The 14523-nt window shown below is 44.7% G+C and overlaps 1 protein-coding gene across 1 annotated transcript in view; it reads right to left on the reverse strand.

Annotated features, from left to right (window-relative positions):
• The window catches only part of C1H4orf45 (chromosome 1 C4orf45 homolog), an 84273-nt gene extending 79669 nt beyond the window's left edge, over positions 1-4604 (reverse strand). Inside the window, exon 1 of the mRNA XM_040332411.1 lies at positions 4462-4604. The gene's annotated coding sequence lies outside the window, so the exon portion shown is untranslated. The remainder of the gene's footprint in view (positions 1-4461) is intronic.
• Between the last annotated feature and the right edge of the window lie 9919 nt (positions 4605-14523).

A 14523-nucleotide genomic window follows, 5' to 3' on the forward strand; every position in this document is an offset into this window, starting at 1 on the left:
AAAAGACTAACAGCTGTAATTGCAGCGAAAGGTGATTCTACAAAAGTATTGACTCAGGGGGGCAGAATACAAATGCACGCCACACCTTTCAGGTATATACTTGTAAAAAAAATTGAAAGCCATTTATCATTTTCCTTCCACTTCACAATTATGTGCCACTTTGTGTTGGTCTATCATATAAAATTCCAATAAAATGCATTTACGTTTTTTTGGTGGTAATATGACAAAATGTGGAAAGTTTCAAGGGGTGTGAATACTTTTTCTAGGCACTGTATCTAGCATAAATACAAAGTAAAAACAAGCACTTTCTACCATGCCTTTTAGTGTTTCTAAACCCACAACAATAAAATCAGTGTGTATATGCAGTAAAACATGCTTGTTATACTCACTGTGGAACCTAAGGGGTTAATCTTGCACATTGCATAGAAAGGCTTTTGATCCTGTCTTTTCTGATTCTCCCCTTCTTTCACTGTCCTCAATTCATCTCCTGAATAGAACAGAGCATTGGGAGCACTCTGCACATTCTCACTTTAGTGTGTATTGCTAGAGAGGTTTTTTTTTGTCTTTTTGGAAGGGTGCATTTGATCGGTTCAGGACCAATCAGCACTGTCCAGACAGAGGGTCAGGAGTCATGCTCTTACAAGTTCTAACCAGGCACTGATAGAAATCACAAGATTGCTATATATTGCTGATGAGAAAAGTTATTTAGCCATTTATAGTTACTAAATTAATTGCATTTCCATGTTCTGTGCTCTCATTTTAACTTCAATGCCTTTTTTACCAAGTGCTATAGCAGGGATATGCAATTAGCGGACCTCCAGCTGTTGCAGAACTACAAGTCCCATGAGGCATTGCAAGACTCAGACGCATGACACCCAGAGGCATGCTGGGACTTGTAATTTTGCAACAGCTGGAGGTCCGCTAATTGCAGATCCCTGCTCTATAGTAAATACCAAAATTAGCGCAGGGTTATGTAGCCCAATGCAAATATCAGCCATTGTTTCTAATGGTACAATTGTAACTTCCCCAAATACTTTTCATGATGAGGTGAAATGTATCTTTCTCTCAAAGAAATTGTCCTTGCAACAAGTTTGCTTCATCTTTATCTATTTTGTTTTTAGGAAAGCTAGAATGTGTAACGTTTTAATGTTTTGGTAAAATATATTTTTCTCTGTCTCTCTCACTTGTTGCTGTCCATCTCACAAAAATCTTTACCCAAACTCACACAGGTATCTTTACATAACACAAACAATACCATTGCTAATGCAAATTTAAAATTACCAAATATCACACCAAATATCACAGGATAAATCAAGAAGAATAACTCCTGACTAATGTAATTCCACCACCTACCGTATATATCCAAAGAAATGCAGTATTTATGTATAGGAGGGTTCCACATGTAGCAGCACAGTGGCCAACAGGTCAGCCCTTCTGCCTAGCAGCACTGAGGTTCTTGGTTTGAATTCCAATCCTTTTTCCTGGCTTAAGGTTTCTATGTTCTGCCTCTGTTGTGCAGTAAAAGTTTCATTTTCACCAGTCATGAAATCTTTGATGGGTTTCACATAATGGAACCCCAATAAATCACATTATAAATCAAGCAAGATCTCCCATCCTGGGTGGACGTCATATGAAGTCCTGGGCTTCCCGGTCATCTAGGGGGCGTGTGCGTGCCTGCCACATCGCTCGGGACCTGGTGTGCATGCCTGGCGGCCGCCGGGCACCCGCAATTGCCCGCAATCATATACTTGACATATACTTCAAATGAGAAGTAAAGGCTAATACAATTTAGGGTAAAAACATTGCTTCCTCCTCCTCATACACCCACACTGCCCACTATTTGAAAAAGAGTTTTGTGAAAATACCTTTTATTGATCAGCTTCAGTGCTGAGTTATTTGATCTAGAAGGCTCCCTTGTGTCAGTGCAGCTGATGAGATGGAATGCTGATAATGGAGGGCAAGAGAAGACGGTTGGTGAAATCATGGCTCCAGAAATTCAGCCCTGTTGTCATGCCACTGACTGACACAGGCATTTACACAGAATTATTTTGTAAACAATATACACAGTGTGTGTGTGATCAGGTGGAAGAAACACTTTTAATCTTAATTTCATTTACTACTTTAACTTTGCACACTGGCATCTCCTTCACCCTCACTTGCTGCTTGAAAGAAAAGCTTTTTAAAACTCTGTGCCCTTTTGTTAACACCACAAGATGGAGATGTAGTCACTTGCAATGTTTGTTACGTACTTACAGTGCCTTGAAAATGTATTCATACGCCTTAAAATTGGGATTTTATGTGATAGACCAACACAAAGTGGCACATAATTGTGAAGTGGAAGAAAAATTATATATATATTTTTTTTTACAAATAAATATCTGAAAAGTGTGGTGTGCATTCAGCCCCCCTGAGTCAATACATTGTAGAACCACCTTTCGCTCAGTCATAGAGCGGTAAGTGTCGTCAGTCAGTGATCGGTATGTGTTGTCAGTGAGCGGTATGTGGCTTCAGTCAGTGAGCGGTATGTGGCGTCAGTCAGTGAGCGGTATGTGGCGTCAGTCAGTGAGCGGTATGTGGCGTCAGTCAGTGAGCGGTATGTGGCAGCATCAGTCAGTGAGCAGTATGTGGCGTCAGTCAGTGAGCAGTACGTGGCCTCAGTCAGTGATCGGTACGTGGCGTCAGTCAGTGAGAAGGAGCTTCTGTCCTTTGCCACTTACCGCACCACTTGACATGAAGAAGACTTAGAAGGCTGCACTCCTTCATCTTCAGCTGCTGGATCAGCCATAGCAGCCACCTGTAAAGCCTCCGCCCCCCGTCGACCCGTATCTTCTTTTCAACCATGGAGGCAATTGAGGGCAAACAAGGAAAGATGCTCGACGGGCTCCCGACGCTCTCCTTAGCAACCAATGATGTCATCGGTTGGCAGGACGCAGCCAGGCAGCCCGCAGAGCACGGAGTTCCAGAGATTACATACTAAAACAAAACACACAAGACTGACATTGCAGTTGAAACAAGGTTTGAGCCAGCAATGAAGAATGCTCATTTTAACTACCTGCCTTAGTTGGGGCAGTTTGTTTTTTAATCCTTTTGCCATGGAACCCCTGAGGCCTCCTTATGGCACCCCAGGGTGCCGCAGCACCCTGGTTGAAAAACGTAGACACAGCCCGTAAGCAAGCAAACACTTTGTGCCTCCATAGCATGTTATGGGGCAAACGAGAAAGAGGGGGAGCCAATATCGCTGAAGGGGGACCCAGGAAGAGGTGGATTGGGCCACTCTGTGCAATACCATTGCACAAAGCAGGCGAGTATAACATTTTACCTTAATTAACACTTTAAGAAAAAAATAAAATGTATTCAAGTGTGTATCTTTTATTCAAAAAAGGGACCTTATATTGCTCTCAGCCTCCTCCAAATCTCCAAATTACATTTTGTACTGCTGTGATCTGATTTCCTGTTAGAGGGTTGCTACAGTCATTTTCCTGGTTCCACTTTATGTAGCCACCCTCTCTTGCAAGGCAGGATGGATCAATGCTTTCATGTTGTTTACACCAAATTCTGATCCTATTATCTGAATGTTGCAGCTGAAATCGAGACTTATAAGACCAGGCAACGTTTTTCCAATCTTCTATTGTCCAATTGTGGTGAGTCTGTGCCTCGGTTTCCTGTTTTCAGCCAACCGGAGTGGCACCTGGTGTGGTCTTCTGCTGTTGTAGCCCATCTGCATCAAGGTTCGATGTGCTGTGCATTCAGAGATGGCATTCTGCATACCCTGGTTGTGATGAGTGGTTATTTGAGTTACTGTTGCCTTTTTATCATCTCAAACCAGTTTGCCCATTCTCCTCTGACCTCAACAAGGCATTTTCGTCCACACAAATACCGCTCAATGGATATTTTCTCTTTTTTGGACCATTCTCTGTAAACCCATGAGATGGTTGTACATGTAAATCCTGTGTAGGTTCATAGTTTTTGAAATACTCAGACCAACACATCTGGCACCATCAACCATGCCATGTTCAACGTCACTTAAATCCCCTTTCTTCCCCATTCGAATACTCAGTTTGAACTTCAGCAAGTCGCCTTCCCCACGTCTAGATGACTAAATGCACTGAGTTGCTGCCATGTGATTGGCTGATTAGTAAGTTGTGTTACCAAGCAGTTGAACAGGTGTACCTAATAAAGTGGCCTGTAAATGTATGTTCCAAAAAAAATGAGTTTTCCAAAATTTATTAAATGACCTAAACTGCGTTTGATGTCAGCCCCATATTTCTAACTTCTCTCCCAGTAGAGGGGTAGCTGGAGAGAAGAACTACAATTACTGGAATGACAGTGTGTAAATCATGACATAGTGTGAGTGGGTCAACATTCTTTTTTTCCCCCCAGAATCAGAAAGCTGAGCCCATCATTCTGACACCTATGTGTATGGGCCCTAAGAATGCTAGCTCATAAAGGAAATAAAATTACCTGCAGGATGAGGGTAGAGGTTTTGTGTACGTGACTCATGGTTTTCTCCATTACAGCTTCCACGTTTTACTTCGCAATAGGTCTCCTGGTTATACCGTGGCGATTCCCAGAGAGCGAACTCATAAAAGAACATACATCATTGTATCATTCTCCAAGCACTCTGTAATATCACACATACCAGCGCAGAGAAAACAAATGTGTGTTGTGCTTGGACATTATTCAATAGTTAGAATGAGCAAATAAAGTCTGTTCTACACAGGACCGAAATGTAAAAGCAGTATGTGTGTTACTATAGCTGGGAAGGAGATTTATGTCACACCTATCGGTCATGTACAATTATTTATTGTGGTTCTGTGAAAGGAACAGTGTATAGGAAAAAATACTTTATAATACCTACATCACAAAATTGTTTAAGAAAACCCTTTCCGAGAGAAACACGAAGGCTGTTGACTGTCGTGATGATCTGCTTGACCTCATAAACCAGCCTATTCAGTTTAAAATCAAAATGAAAGGCAAAACATGTGTGCATATATATATATATGTAGCGCTACCCCCTCAGGAGCCGCTGGTTGTTGTTGGGATCGGCTTATTAAGTTACCTTTCAGTGTTGTCTAGGGGTGTAGTTGATGAGTAGAGTAGTGAGCGAATGTCCAGTCAATGAATAAGGGTTTTCAAATGCTTTATTTCCAGACCCAACACGGCCAACATCAACATGAGGTAAAGCAAAAAGGGTGATGAACCGAGAGAGAGAACTTTGCAGTATCAGGCCTGGATATGAGAAAGAGCAATCCTGCTCTCAGTAGTATAATAGTAGTAGTTACAGTTCGTCGCCACTCTAGCCAGAGTGGGTGAAGTGCCCTCGGACAGACTTCTGCCACAAGCCTGGCAGCCGAAGTGTCACTTTAAGTTGCTGGGAGGAACAGGCCTCTGCCACAGGCCTAGTATTTTAGATGAACCGAACGGATTGAGCGAATCCTCCCAGTAGGTTAGATTAGGGTCACCGGGTGACAGTTTAAGTGTACCTGTCAATGTCCCAGTCACCGGATCCCCGATGGTTCGTTCAAGCCCTGTTGGACAACCTGCCTCCGGGTTCTCCTCAAGCCGACCCCCCATCGAGCGGCACACAGCCTGGGATCTTCTCAATAAAGTTGGGAACCCACTGTGACCCCAGCCTGGTAGGCCATCGTCGGGGTCCATTGCATGGGCACACCCTGAAGGTGGGTGCCGCACCTGGAACCCGCGAAGAACCAAAGAAAATGGTGTCCGCCACAGATATACTCTCCCCCAGCATGCCCCGCAAGGGAAAACTCCTCCAATTGGCTGCTGGGGAAAAGCGACTCTGCCAGAACCCCTCTAGTGCCACCTGTCACCCAGGGATAGGATCGCATCCCTGGAGCGCAGACTGACCCCTACAGGTCAGTTCAGGAATGACAGCAGCCCAAATTTAGCAAATTGTGAATGGGAGCAAAATAACTCTCCCACTCCCCACAAACTTTAGTGTAGTGCCCATACTGAAAGTAAGGGGGCACTACATACTCCCCCCACTTGAAATGACACTGTCCCCAGTGTCCTAAAGCATTCAAGCCTGAATGCCAGCCTGATACTTGCTAACCAGATGGAAAAGTGGGAAAAAAGAGAGAACACAATTGTAACATCAATTACAATATTGGCATCATTTAAATAACATATGACATACACACATACACAACCCTATCTATCTAGCTGCCCATTCTCCGCAGTGTTGATAGTAGGTGGGCCCAGAACCTGCATAGGAAAAATGTAAGAGAAACATACACAATATACATCCTGACATATTAATATAATTTTCTATCTATATACAACCTCCAAGGTCAGAATTGAGACTGTACGCTCGGGCCCGAGCCCTAAGTGTAAGTCCTAAGTGTAAGTGCTGAGCAATAATTTACTGTTGCATGAAATATAAAACTGTAAAAGAAATAAAAGAACTGTATGTACATTTCTGTCCTGCAATGTAAATGTTTCAGAACACTGCCCCTAGCGGTCAGTGCGCTGGTACTGCGGCAGTTCAGTTCAAGTGCAAAGAAGTAGCAGCAAAAGGGAAGTAAAAAGGGCAAAGCAATTATTTTCTTGCTGAATCTTCCTGTACTGCTGTGGAGAAGTTGGCAAGGTCCCACTCTAACTGACTGAACCCAACCCCTCTGAAGTTCTTCATATAAACTGTAATATGGATCCGGAGGGGCCAGGGGGAAAAGGGAAAACTGGGAGAAACAACAAAAGTGGGGGCAAAAACCCTTGTCCAAAACTTCTTAAAGCGGGTAGGTCAGGCAACTCACCATCTGACCTACTCAGTCACACAAGGGCCCGGCAACACAAGCATTGGGTGCCCGCGCAGAACGGGCATAACACGAGTTGGAGGGGAGTCTTAAAAAAAAAAAAAAACACACAGCAACGGACTCACCGGCTCCTCAAGCTGGGCAGGTGATGCTCGGGTATGCAGTGCCGGGCTCACGAGGTGCACTCCGGGCGGAGTGCTTCTTTCTCCTGGTGCGGGAGGCCCGAAATCCTCCAAAGCCTTGTTGCTCGGGAAACCGAGGCTCAAAGAGATGGTCGGGAAGATCGCCACCATCCGTCAGAGAACCACCCGACCAGGATTCAAAATCTGAGGAATTGTATTCCTCCGCAGGAAGACAGGTTCGGCCCTTAGTTAGAACAGGAGCCAAATCGGGCCGATAAGGTAGCCTACATTCACTGCAGTCAGGCAACCGGGAAGGTTTCTCTCCAGTTTTGATGCACCGGACAGAGGCCGCACCGACCGAAACGGCCTCTCGGGTGATCTCGGCCTGCACGCTTGCCGTGCGGGCCACACAGTGACTTCCATTCCCCGTCCCGTCCAACGGGCTTACCTTTAACAGGTAGGAGAACGAGGTAGCCGATAACAAGGTCCTAGGGGACGGGACGGTGGCGACATCAACATTCGTGGTCTCTGGTTCCACCATCTGCTCGGAGGAGAAAGGTTCTGGCCATGGGGCCTCCACCTCCGCGGTGACTGCTCCCGTGAATCAGGCCACTCGGTATTCTCTTGGGGAATCGATGGACGGCATGACCTCGAATAGATACGCCAAACATTTCTGACACTGGGCGAAGGGCAGAAGGTGAACAGCCAACTCCTGGCATCGAGGGCAGGCCAGGCCCAACATCTCTGTCCCTCCAGAGGACAACAGTACAAATTGCCCCTTCGTAGACAACCGAATGCCCGTATCCGTCACAGGCACTCCAGATGGGACAGATATAGAGGACACCCCCAGTGTGGTCATGGGGCGCCTCAGCCCAGCAGGGGCAGTAGGATTTTCCGTTGAAGCAGACATCACTCATACGATCCACTCTTCACAAGGAAATTGTGGTTCTGCTGGTTTGGCGCGAAGATGGGAGTTTTTTTCTCTCGTCTGGTGCGAAACTTTACCCACGTCTCATGCAGGGGAGGGTGGCTCCTCCCACTAGAAGAACTTGTCCGGACACGTTGTAGGCGCATGCTGTGTTGCACGTACGCCCAAGCTTAGCTGTGTGAGGTTAACTCCCTCGTAGCCGGACAGTTCTCAGTCACGACACTTTTCGCTCTTTAGTAAATTGCTACTCAGTTTCCGTTGCCAGAGGTAACAGCCGATAATCCCGGACGAGCCCCCACGTGTAGCGCTACCCCCTCAGGAGCCACTGGTTGTTGTTGGGATCGGCTTATTAAGTTATTTGAGACATGGCTGGGACTGGTAGACTGTTGATGGTGGCTGTGTGATGAGTGCTCTGGTGATGGGAAGCTGTAGGATGGGCACTCTAATGATAGTGGCTGTATGACGGTTACTCTGGTGATGGGCGGCTCCATGACGGGTATTCTGGTGATGTGCGGCGGTACTGATAGGCGATGTGCAATAGGTGCACTGCTGATGGTCACTTATGTGTGACAGGTGCACTGCTAATGGTCACTGATGGGCAACAGGTACACTGTTGATGGTCACTGATGGGCGACAGGTACACTGCCGATGACAGGTGCACTTTATGGGCACTGATGGGTGATTGGTGCACTGAGAGGGGGGGCACAGTAACACTGCTGATGGGCATTGATGAGGACTGCAACATTGCTGATGGGGTTCTCTTCGATCTGGTGCATTACACTGACAGACACAGATCAGTAACTCACTTGTCCCTGGCTCTTCTCTCCTGATGCTGGAAACGATGTGTGAGGAGAGAAGAGCCAGGAACAGGCAGTTACTGGTCTGTGTTTACATTTGTGATCGGCTGTGATTTTTCAAACTTGGGTCCCATAGACTTCAATGGGGTTCGGGTCCGAACTTATGTGATGTTTGAGAGTTCTGGCGTGAACCGAACCAACTCGAGTTACTATGCATAATAAAATATGTAAAAAGGACACATTAGTGACCATAAACACATGGAAGACGACATTTTATAAAATTATATTACAACATTTTCAAAGGGATGAGGGGCCCAACTAGATAAATACTATACAAGTGCACAGAACTAGGTTATGTACAACAGAGCACACATTTATATGATCTGTCTAAAGCCTCGTACACACGATCGGACTTCCACCGAAAAAATCCGTGGATGTTTGTCCGAAGGGCGTTGGCCATGAACTTGTTCTGCATACGGACGGCAGAATTTTTTCATCCAACATTCACAAAACAACGTGGTTTTTCTGCTCTTTAGCGACACCCTTTGGGCAACTTCTGCTAATGTCGTCTGATGGTTAGCATTGGTTCGGAGCATGCGTGCTTGTATTTTGGATTTTAGTCAGACGGATTTGTGTACATACGATCGGATAATCCGACTGAACACATTTGTTGTCGAGCAATTTGAGATCATGTACAGCCAACATTTGTTGTCGGAAATTCTGACAACAATTGTCTGATGGAGCATACAGACGGTCGGATTATCTGACAAAACACATCCATCGGACAATTGTTATTGGAATATCCAATTGTGTGTATGGGCCATAACTCTAAAATAATCTGAAAGCAGATTAGCTGCTGTGTCCTACTGATTGTGCCTGATAGACACAGTTTATGATTTTGCATTTGAAAAACACAAACCAAAGATAAAGGGCCGGATTCAGGTAGGAGATACGACGGCGTATCTCCAGATACGCCGTCGTATCTCTGAGTTGCGGCGTCGTATCTATGCGCCTGATTCATAGAATCAGTTACGCATAGATTTCCCTAAGACCGTCGTATCTTAGGCTGCATATTTACGCTGGCCGCTAGGTGGCGCTTCCGTCGATTTACGAAAGGAATATGCCAATTAGGTAGATACGCCGATTCACAAACGTTCGTACGCCCGGCGCTATTTTGTTACGTCGTTTACGTTAGGCTTTTTCGGCGTAAGGTTGCTCCTGCTCTTATGAGGCGTACGCAATGTTAAGTATGGACGTCGTTCCCGCGTCGAATTTTGAATTTTTTACGTCGTTTGCGTAAGTCGTTCGCGAATAGGGCTGTACGCAAGTTACGTTCACGTCTAAAGCATTGCGCACTGGCATTCTTTTAAGAAAGGCGCATGCGCCGTTCGTAAAAAACTTCAAATACGTGGGGTCACACTAAATTTGAATAAAACACGCCCACATCATCCAAATTTGAATTAGGCGTGCTTACGCCAGAGCACATACGTTACGCTGCCGTAACTTAGGGCGCAAGTTCTTTCTGAATACGGAACTTGTGCCCTAATTTACGGTGGCGTAACGTATCGGAGATATTACGCAGGGCTACCTGAATCTAGCTCAAAGTATCTGCTATATTTGCCTCTGTTCAGTTCAAAATGCCTTTGTACTCTAGGGAGAGCAGCTAGGCAGCACTGTTTCCAGAGCAATGCGGTGTGCACACAGAGGTGTGAACAGCACCATTGTCTCCAGTATGTCTTGCGTTCAATGTGCTTTCCATATGTCAAAACACACAGAATAGTACACGGGTATGAAAGAGTCATGTCTAAATGTTTCAGTACAATTTTGCAATAATGCTTGTATGCTTATCTGTATGAGCACAGAGATATGAACTCAAACATAACTGTCTTTGTATCCTTTCAATTCCTTCTTCATGATTTTGAGCGTCTCAAATTCTTAGGATTTTACACATACTGTTTGTAAATCTATGAAAAATCTTCCTAGAATCCAGAACTTGTGACAAACATGTTCCCTATCTAATTAAACTTTGAAACAAGAGCAGAAAGAACATCAGAAGGGAGGCTGCAGGGACATGATATGCCAAGAACAGCCTGTAACTGGAGGTGACAAAATAATCATTCCCTAAGTTTATTAGTTTTTAACTGTGTAAGTTGCTTTGCCAAAGATTTTCCTCTGCAACATTTTATTTCAGTAATAACTAAACTCTAGTATTCCAGTTAAAAACACAACTAAGACTGGCCATACACCTAAGATTAGCTGCAGATTTTCTATGTCAGATAGAAAAAGTGGAACAGATTCCTCCACCTACGCTGAACTGCGTGAATGGAAGAATCTCCCATTGGCCCAAGCTTCCATATCTTGCTAGTCGGCCCCCTGAACATTCTGATTGGGTGCAGGCATTGTTTAGGTTGAGAGCCAGCGGGGCCGACTAGTAAGATACTGAAGCTTGGCCCAGTGGGAGATTCCTCCATCCATACAGTTTAGGGTATGTGGATAAATCGGTTGAACTTTTTCCATCTAATCATAGAAAATCTGCAGATAATCTATAGGTGTATGGCCAGCTTGAGGCTGCATGTACCCAGCCATACAGCACGCAGATCCTACATAATAACTCTCTTTGGACACACAGCTGCCACATACAGGTGCCCATTAAGATGAATTTAAAGATGTTCGCAGCTCTACACCTGGGGGTTGCACCCACATTGACATATACTCTGAATGCACACTATCCTCATGCGTTATGGAACTCCTGGCGCCAATACATATTCATGTCAATACATATTTTTCATTGGTGCAGATATATCTAAGTCAAAGTTGCTGATTACAGCTAAACAAATGGCAACCACCCACCTATAACTAGCCTTTGTAGCAAGGAGCACCTGGAATGGCAACGCACATCAAAAACAAACAAAAATCCCCAGCTCACTTACCAGCCAGCCTGCAACAAAACCAAATTGATCATGTCCAACAGTTCATGTCAAAAACAAGAGGTTTAGTCACACACATTTGCAAACATGCATAAGCCACAGTGGCCACCTCAAGGCACTTCAGTTAACTGCAGTCTGAACTCTATACAGTAACTTCGAGAGTGTCCCAAACTGGAGCACATGTATAGCAGTTGGATAGATTGAGGGCAGGTATGCCTGGAGGGAGCCCAACCCACCTTAAAGGTATAGGGATGAACAGGACACCCAGCAAGGGCACAATGGCAGCTGAAGGTATCCCGTGAGTGCCTGCACCAATTCACAATCTTTGCAAATAAATGGCAACCACCCCAACCTATAACTAGCCCAGGGGCGGACTGACAACTCATGGGGCCCCTGGGCAATAGAAGATTATGGGGCCCCTGGGCTTACAGATGGCCACCACGCCAGGAGGCAGTGCAGAGGCGGAGCAACTAAAATCTCAGGATTTTCACATCAAAAGCATGTTGGTTTCGGACATATCAGGGACAGATCTAAAAAAACAAACAAAAAAAACATAGATTTTTACATACTGTCCCTGGTTTTACTGAGCCTGGCAACCCGGATGGGGCCCCCTAGTGGCATGGGGCCCTCGGGCAGTGCCCGATTGACTCAATGGTCAGTCCGCCCTGAACTAGCCTTTGCAGCAAGAAGCACATGGAAGCTAGATCCCTGTACTAATCGCCATTCCATTTCATATCAAAATCGCTATACATTTGAACACATAAAATGTTGGTTTCAATCAGCCACAAGAACTGCTTCAATCAAACCCAACAGAAAAATCCAGTCGCTTTTATTTGAATTGATCTTTGACTTGATTTAGTTTGACCGTTCAATGAACTGTCTTAAAGCTGTGAATTTATTGCCCAGTTTCAACTTTACAACCAATCGATCGAAATTGTGGGTGCTTAGTTTCCAGCAGTTGCTTTCATTGGTATTTGTGATTCCCAAAAGAAACCTAGTGGTTAGAATTGACCAAAAATTGCCATATACAGCATTGTGCAAACATTTTAGGCAAGTGTGGAGAAATACTGTAAAGTAAGAATGCTTAACTATATATATATATATTTTTTTTTTTATATATTTTTTTTTTTTTTTATTTGTTTATTTTTTATCAATTTACAAAATGAAAAAAGTAAGCGAACAGAAAAAAAATCTAAATCAAATCAATATTTGGTGTGATTACCCTTTGGCTTCAAACCAGGATCAATTCTTACACTGGCACACTTTGTAAACTTGCAAAAAGTGAAGGGTTTTGTAGGATTAGAGTCAGGTGTACGATTAACCAATTCTACCAAGCAGGTGCTAATGCACTTTCATGTAGCTTGAAATACAGTAATTAACCACATGCCGACCCCCGATTTATGTCGGCAGAATGGCACGGGCAGGCAAAAGGGCATACCCCTACATCCCTTTGAAATACCCGCATAGTGGGCATGCGCCGCCGGTGGCATGTGGGATCGTGCCCGTGGGTCCTGCTAACTCAATGTTCGCCGGCGGCCCGCAATTGCAGTGAGGAGAGGCAGAATGTGGAGATGCCTGTGTAAACAAGGCCTTCCCTGTTCTGCCTAGCAACATGACAGGGATCTATATCTGTTTGGATCTACCATTTATCATGACACCTTAAAAATCCCAGGGTTTGTTACCCTTTCCCATTTTTTCTGAAGACAGTTTCATGTTACAGATCATACACCATGGCAAGACTGAACACAGCAACAAGACACAAGATAGTTATACTGTATTAGGTCAAGGTCTCTCCCACACATAGATTTCAAAGCAGACTGGAGTTTCAAGATGTGTTTTTCAAGCTCTTTTTCAGAACAAAGAATCAGGCAAAGTTTAGACCTGTAGACGCAGTGGTCGGCCAAGGAAACCCAATGCAGTAGATGAAAGACACATCATGCTTACTTCTCTTCGATATCGGAAGATGTCCATGTAACTGTCACCGCCGTTTTACGATATTCCCATTCCATTGCCCCACGACAGCTTATCCGACAGTCCGACAGACATCAGACACGATCCAACTAATTTCCCAGAATATCGAGACATACGCTCTGTTACTGGTTTCAAAATGTATGAACGAACTTTAATGGTATCTTAGCTTTCTTATATACAGTACAGTTAATCACAGGGACAAAGACACACTCCACCCACACATCACACAATGGGGGGGGGGCTTCAATACACCTTCTCTTAGACAATGACATTCAGTTGAGTTAATTATTCCCCAGACGTCCAGACTCCGATACTAAGTGATTCACCTGCATAATACACATTTCTATGTCAGACGTTTTGGCTCTCACCTGCTATTCCTATCACATAGTATCATCAATAGACTTTTCACACAAACACATTCCTTTACTAAACATAATTGACATGCTAATTCCCTACCCCTGAAAGGAGACATCTGACCCTTCAGACTTAGTTAGCATCACACAATGGAATGAATTATCATTTCTCAGTCACCCTATGCCCAAAGGGGGCACAGGGTGACCCTAGACCCAAGAGTCATTAGTGACACTGGCACAGGAGTACCCCCCATCCTTCAAAGGTCTCTGGGTGTCACGGTTCATTCCGTTACAGTCCAGAAATGCTATCAGCACAGAACTGGTGTAAACCATTGGGACCCAGTTACACCCATCTACTGTCTGGAGAAGTCTAGCCAGACGTGGTCTTCGTGGAAGAATTGTGAACAAAAAGTAATACCCCAGAGGTGGAAACAATGCTAAGAGACTCAACTATGCACGACAACATAGGAACTGTGTGCAGAAAAATGGCAGCAGGTGCCCTGGTCTATTGAGTCAAAATTTGAAATATTTGGCTATAGCAGGAGGCAGTTTGTTCACCGAAGGGCTGGAAGCAGCAGTGAAGCAAGATGGAGGCTCCTTGCAAGTTTGGGGCTGCATTTGTACAAACAGAGTATGAGATTTGGTCAGGATC

This window comes from Rana temporaria, chromosome 1 (assembly GCF_905171775.1).
Source record: "Rana temporaria chromosome 1, aRanTem1.1, whole genome shotgun sequence".
Taxonomy (NCBI): Eukaryota; Metazoa; Chordata; class Amphibia; order Anura; family Ranidae; genus Rana; species Rana temporaria.